Here is a 7,632-nt window from a genome sequence, read left to right as displayed (position 1 = left end):
CTGGGTTTGTCTCCGTAGATTAATAAGGTTTTGTTATTTCGTAGATTTAGACAGATTGCTTTGCCAAAACACCGGATATCGGCATGATGGAGACTCAACCAGTCCATGCCCACGATGACATCGAAACTCTTGATCGATACTGGTATAAGGACGATTGGGAACAAATGATTATCTAGCGTGAGGGTACAACCTATGTAAATCTCGTTAGAATTCTCTGTCTTTCCGTTAGCCATTTCAACGACGAAGGTTTCTTCTAATGGTTGCGGGGATTGTTTAAGTAAGTGTTTAAAGTTATGGTTTACGAAACTTCTTTTTGCTCCACTATCGAATAGGATACAAGCATAAGATTTATCAAGAAGGGACGTACCCGTGACTACCGTGGGGTATGCTACTGCTTCATTGTGACCAATAGCAAGTAGTCTCCCTGTTCCTCCCGCATTCCCAGCTTTCGGGCAGTTTTTCTTGAAAAGCACTACCTCGCCACAGCCATAACAGGCCTGGCTTACTCCCGACCCAGGGACCTGAGAAATGGGTTTGGGTTGAGATCTATAAAACCGGGCGGTATGGCCCTTCCGGTCGCAGTTAGTGCAGTGCAATTCATGGCAGGGGCCGTTATGATGGAAGGGGCACTTGGGCAGGTTTCCAGCTTAAGATTTGGTTGGTACAGGGATAGCAGGAGTAGTGGCAGCATGGACGGCCACAGTTTGTTGGTTTTTAGAAGAGGATTGAGTTGACTTGCCCTTCTTTCGGTCCCACCATTTCCTCTTGTTGTCGGATGTCTTGGTCGGTGCAGTGGCAGCTGTTGTTGTTGTTGATGGGGTGGAACGAACTTCATGATCAATCAACCTGTGGGCCAATTCCTTGGCGCTGTCAAAGGTCATAGGGTGTGATGCTAGAACGTTCCCTCGATACGGGGGCACTAAACCCCAGATGTATCGTTCAATTTTCTTGCTTTCAGAAGGGACCATGTTGGGACATAGGGTTACCAAGTCGTAGAACCTGGTTGTATAAGCCACTATGTCTGTCCCCTTCATCTTGAGGTTCCAAAGTTCCTCCTCGAGTTTCTGAACTTCACCCCTAGGACAGTACTCCCTTCTCAGAATGTCCTTCAGTGTGTCCCAGCCCATGGCGTTGTCTGTCACTAAAGAGAGTGAATTGACATGGCTATTCTACCATGTCAGGGCCCTTTCAGTGAAGGTGGCAGCAGCGAACTTTATTTTGCTTTCTTCGGGGCACGATCACATTTCGAAGACGGCTTCAGTTCTTTTGATCCATTGGGACAAAGCAAGGATCCCTCCGGTCCCATTGAAGAATGTCGGTTTGCAGTTCATGAAATCCTTATAGGTATACCCCTGTGCACGTGGGTGGATTTCAGATGCCCATTCCAGCTCCACTTGCATCATTGGAATTCATTTGGGCCATAGCTGCGGTTACAGCTGCGGTTACGGCCACTTGAAACATCACCGCATCAAACTGCGGAGGAGGAGGTGGTGGAGGTGGAGTTTGAGTCGCAGGTCTGCCTCGGTTCGGGCGCTTGCGGGGAGGCATCTTTTACTGAAAGTTTATAGAGATAATGACAACAGTAAGAATCAATTGCAAACATGATGAGAGTGTTTCATGGACTAAATCGACATAGTCCAACTATCAGATAGAGTCATAGCAACAAAGTAGGGAAAACACGAAAGCATAAACTTTTCCATGGAGTAGGTAACTGCCAATATTACTGGTATTAATGATGTAATATGAGTTCGGGAAAAGTGACCTAACAGTAGGTCTTACATCAATCCATAAGGGAAAATGTTGGCAGTGTAGGAGCCTAGGTAAGGTACTTTTAGAGTTAGAAATGTTTACAGACAAGTGCTCTACCGATCATAGAAAAGAAAGGCTATTCCTTAAAGAAAAGAGGAAGATTAGTTGACATCTTTTACTGGCGAAGGGTATCCCTTGGGCGAACCCTAAAATCAGCCAGTTGGCGTACAACTTCTTGACGGTGTCATCCATGTGCTCCTGACACACTCAGAGTTCCCAGACTTCGGCTCGAGATGCAGCTAGCTGTTGCTGCAGAGCCTCATTAATCCTCCTAGTCCTATCCATGGCTTCTTCCAGCTGGCAGATACGGACAGTGTTAAGGTTAGAGTTGGCATCAATTTCCACAACTCTGATGATAGCTGCATGACCTTGCTCGATGTTCCTACCAATCCTCCAGACCATGACGGGTAGGGCTCGATCAGCTGAGCCGCCCTCGCTTATGTTGTAAAAGCTTCGGTCTCCGTTGAAAGGTAAGGGCTGACCATGTTCATCGCTCCATCGATCCAAGGTTGTTACCCACATGGGAGTGGGACCTTGGAATGTTGGACGGGGGTTGGGGTTCGGAGCTACAGGGGGTAGGTTGTTGACTTTTGGTTCGGAGCTGGAGCTATCAGAAAAGCCTTCTGCACGGTGATCATCCAAATGGATCGAGTGATCGTCTTCTGACTCTTCCTCGAGCCATCCTCCAATGCCTTGGTTTGGATAGTACAGATCGCCGGGATGGTGGAAGCCAGCCCTGTTATCTACGCAAGAATGGGGGAAAGAAGAGTTAATAGACGTACTAATCTATGATACTTATAAGATAATCGTTGTTAGTCGACCCAATACCTGCATAATGTATACCAATTACACGTAATCGAGACAGGATAGACCTTCGAATAAGTGATCCTAACTCTAAGTCCACAACCAAACAAGGAACATGAAGTAAAGCAAAGATCATAGATTCTAAGTCTATAGCGTCTTAATCACATGTAACCATAGGGTATCCACTTAGCAACTATTGCCCTACTAGCAACGACCCTTTTAGTTCTCACATATGTAAATCACAAAATTGCAGAATACTCCTATAGTATTCTTATTCTAACGTTCTTATCGTAGTGTTGGTAAGTTTTTAGACTTGTTGCAACATCACAACCATTCTTAGGCACATGCTAGTCACTCCTAGGAAAATGTAGTTGATCAGGCTAAAATCACCCAGATTTGACTATATGTCTCTAAGCCTAACTATGATGTTCAACAATCTCAATACTTTTGTTCTATTCTAGTATGATACTGACCTCTTTGCACTAATGGATATATATATATATATATATATATATATATATATATATATATATATACTTAGTTAAATATCTTATTATTTAAAAGTATATATCCTTGGTCAGAGTGTTTTAATCCTGGTGTTTTTATAGTTCGTATATCTTTTATGGGTCGATATACTTGATTCACTATAAACAATGCTCTGATACCAATCTGTCACACCCCAAAACCAAGAACGGCGGAATACGATCTGGGGTGGAGGACGTCATGTACAGTATCATAACAATGCATAATAGTAAAAACAAGCAACGACATCCATTACATTAATATAGTAATTGAAATACAAGCGTGTTCTGTACAGTTTGTTAGACACCAAAAAGTATAATCAAAATAAACATGAGTCTTGTATATGCTCCATCTTCTCAAAAGTTGCATCTGTACCTGTCTACTGATGACCTGAGAATAAAAGTTATTTTGAAAACGAGTATCAGCATAAACCTGGTGAGTTCATAAGCATTTAGTGTCATTGCTTGTATAAAAGTGTTTTTAATCGTGTATTGTAAAAGTTCTTATCAAGTTTGAAAATAGTGTGAATCTCTAAAAAATCCTATACTTTCCAATAAAAGTAGTCTTCTACCAAGACTTGGTTACTTGTTGGTTTGATCCTTGGAGTGTGTAAAAGTTTTCCAAATTAGACTCTCAATTATAAAAATATAGTTTTGGACTTCATTTATGCAATGTAAATGGGAAGATAATGTATTATTCCAGCAGTGTTACTGTCGGCTGAATGGTAAATAAACTGCACACTCTAAGTAGTGATAAGTATATAATACACCTCAGGGAGTCTGTTTTACCTTTATTTCTTAATTTTTTAATTTAGGGATCCGAATGTGAATTCATATGTAACCATGCGGATAGGCGATCGAATGTCTAATAACCCTACAGGTCACACGTAGTGTGGTAACATTTTGTCATCCTTGGGCCTAGTCGGCTCGGACTGTAGCTAGCAGTCGGGATGTGAGAGTGTCTGTCGTGTATAGATCTATACATGTAGTGCCCGCTCTCCCTCCAGGAGACTATGGTTACACGGCGAAGGCGCAATGAAGTGTCTTATAGAGGAATAGTGTGTCACATTCTGTTTTAGTATATTCTCTTGTATTAGTGTATAGTGTACTTCTCGGTATCATGTATCTAGTATTCTCTTGTATAGTATATAGTATTCTTCTTATATGGTACTTAACATGTAGAGACTCATAATACTACTAACTATGGTAAGTATCATAGTAATGGTAGTAAGGAGCGGTAAACCTTAACTATACCTATTATAGTTAAATAGTATGTTGTATTCCATCTTTGCACACAATAGTATTGAACTGAGTGAAGACGTTCATATCCAACACAAATATATACAATATATAACTAAGAATTCAACGACAGTCGGACAGATAACAATATACCCTAAGACCACAATCAAACAAGAACAGGAAAAAAGGCGAGCTATCAGTCCTAAGTCCTTCAAGTCTTACTTATATAAATATATTGGTGTAGATATAGTTTGGGAACATAAGAAGTTTAAAAAGTGTTTGGAAATAGTTTTAATAACCATTTAAGAAGAAAAATGAGTTTGATAAACATTTAAAGCAGTTTTGATGGCAAAGCGGTTAAAAGTATAGAAATCCTTTTTTATTGCAAGTTACAAATCACATGTGATTGATATTATAATTTGTTGGGTTCAACTTGTATTCCCCCCCCCCCATAAAAGCATTTAAAAACATTTGAAAGGTTAATTAAGGGGTATGAACTCACCTGCAGTGACTGGAGTGGATGGAATGTCGGGTAGGATGCTAGGTGTCAAGTGAGGACTTGAACACACCCACGGATCCTATGTAACATGTAGTGGCACATAATGGTATATAATTAGTTATTTAATCACCAATTAAGTAAGTTAAGACCCTATAATGCATGAAAACACTTTGCTTCAAGTGCAAGGAGTGCTAAGGGTCGCATCTAAGGAGTGTATGTCCTCACTATGGAGTTTACACTTCAATTGGTCACCCTATGGTGTGTTTACGGTTGAGAGACTATTTCCCCCATGAGTTTATGGCTGTAAACTCATGGGAATGGTGGTTTTGTGTGTTTAAAGGTCTCATGCATCACAAGGAAGGGTTCTAAGATCAAATCAAGGGCTTAAGAGGTAATTAGGGTTCAAAAGGGTACTCCGTTGGAGTTTGCGGTCCTTGGACCACTCCTTGGGAGTTTATGTTCGTAAACCCTAGATTTTACGGACGTAAACCCTTGGCCACATCATTCCTTTCATGTTTTGTAGTTCTAAGCTCATTCCTAGAAGTTTCTAGTCCATTAAACATGCTAGGGAAGGAGTTAGGGGGACCAAAACACCCTTTGGGGTGTTTACGGTTTTGGGTGTTTACGGTTTTGGGAGATCCCCAAACCATAAATACATGTTCTTGGGGTTTTTGAGGTTCATTCCACGGATTTAACAAGCACACCAAGTAAATAACTAGTTAGGGAGAGTTTGCTTACTTATAGGAAGCTTGTAGAGGTGTTTTAGGACCCAAAAACACAAATATGTTCTTGGTGTTCTTGGTGATTTGAAGATCCTTTGAAGATGTATATAAAAATCAGAAATCCATGGATGAAAAGAAGTATAAACACTAGATTAAGTGTTGTAGGAAATAATCTATGAAGAAAAACTTACATTTTTGGCGGATTTGGAAGAAGAAGGTGATGATACTTGAGAGAAAAAGCTAGTGTTCTTGAGTGGGAAGTGGGAAAAATGAGCACAAAGGTGTAAACTCATGCTATATGCATGAGTTATTGGAGAGAAGGGTGTTTACGGCCCAAAATCCCTTGTTTGGCCGTAAACACCTAGCTAAGGTGTCGTGTTGTTCGGTTTGTTACATGTCGCTAATTACGTCACTTCCTTTTATTTAAATCATTTGACGAAAAATAAAATAAAACACCAAACGGGTTTAAATCCGGCCAAAAATTTATTGGAATGTTTTTGAATATTATTTGAAGTGATTAACTGTGGAAATTATACACTAAAAATTTCAGGTTGCCATAAGGATTTTGGTGAAAAGAACTTGGGAAGCAAGTGGTTTGAAGCAAGGAGCTAGGGGGAAATCCGGATCTACTTCAGTTGTCATCTCTTGTGAAGGTATCAAGCTAATATTCCCCTCTCTATTTTGTTCTAGGCCCCCTTGTTTGGAAATTAGGGTTCTTGGTTGGATTATAAGTCACATTCTGGAGAATGAGACAAGATTTGAAGTTGTAACTTCAGATCTGAACTCTCGGTGGATTGTAGGACCATAAAGTTCTTAGCCTTGGAAAGTTTGAGCCCCTCCCTAAGTGTGAAACCCCATTTCAAGCATATTTTAGGCTTTTTGAGTCAATGGGGCCTTGCATGCACATAAAGTTTGCAACTTTACGTGATAAGCAGACCTAAGGAAGTTGGATCTGCAATTTGGGGCCTTGCCATGGCTGAAAGACGTCTGCATGATAAGATGACTGAAGGAACTCGACGAGTCGCAAAGCCGACTCGGCGAGTCCTATGAAGATGTGCAGTAAACTCGACGAGTTGGACGAACAACTCGGTGAGTCCGATGAAGATTTCCATAAGACTCGACGAGTTGAAGAACAACTCGGCGAGTCGGATGAGTTTTAACCAAGAATATGTTCACGTGTATATCTGTCGAGTTGCAAGGAGGGAACTCGACGGGTGGCCTTAAGGTTTGATCAGGGGTTGACTATTGGGTTATGGAGTACCTTATAAGGTTAAGGACTTATGAGTATATTGAACTATGATTATAGGTGGTGGAGCCTGTGTCGAGTGATCCGAGAGTTGGAGTTTACCTTCCGAGTCGACAGTTGCGAGGTGAGTTATCCTCACTATATCGATAGGGTCTACGGCACCAAGGCCGACCCTTTAGTTGTTATAGTTATGGAATGCTACACGTGATTATGATCTGCTTGATTGGAATCCGGATAGACAGTATGTTATGCTTTTATGATCCATAGGGATTGGTATGTTAGTGACCTGCTAGGTCAGTGTTCTAGAGAATTCCATGATTGATGATCAGTAAGATAGATATGCTTGATGTTTGTATATGCCCGTATATGATAGTTATGCGTACATGGTTATTTGCTTGTTGGTTGGGTTGAGGCGGTCCTGCTTCGTGCTGAAACCCTACATACCCTATGCGCGGTCCAGGGAGACTGTAGGCCCACGTGGCGGACCAGTCATGCCGAAGGCTCGGGATAGATCTAGATAGACTGTAGGCCCAGTAGGGTGGACCAGTCAGGACGATGGCCCAGTATGCATGTTGATTGATTGATTGTTATTGATATGGTTTCTATCAGTATGGTATTGGTATTTTGGGGGTAGCTCACTAAGTCTGCGGGCTTATAGTTTTTAGTTTATTGTTTCAGGTACTTAAGGAGATCATGGAAAGGCGAAGGCGTGAGCGTACCGCTCCTCATCCTTATGTTATGATTTTTTTGGGACACTCTGATGGAAAATGATTTGAAAACATTTTGTAAACA

This window comes from Lactuca serriola, chromosome 3 (assembly GCF_051521515.1).
Source record: "Lactuca serriola cultivar US96UC23 chromosome 3, Lser_US96UC23_V15, whole genome shotgun sequence".
In the NCBI taxonomy this organism is placed as follows: domain Eukaryota; kingdom Viridiplantae; phylum Streptophyta; class Magnoliopsida; order Asterales; family Asteraceae; genus Lactuca; species Lactuca serriola.
This window is presented reverse-complemented; position numbering follows the sequence as displayed.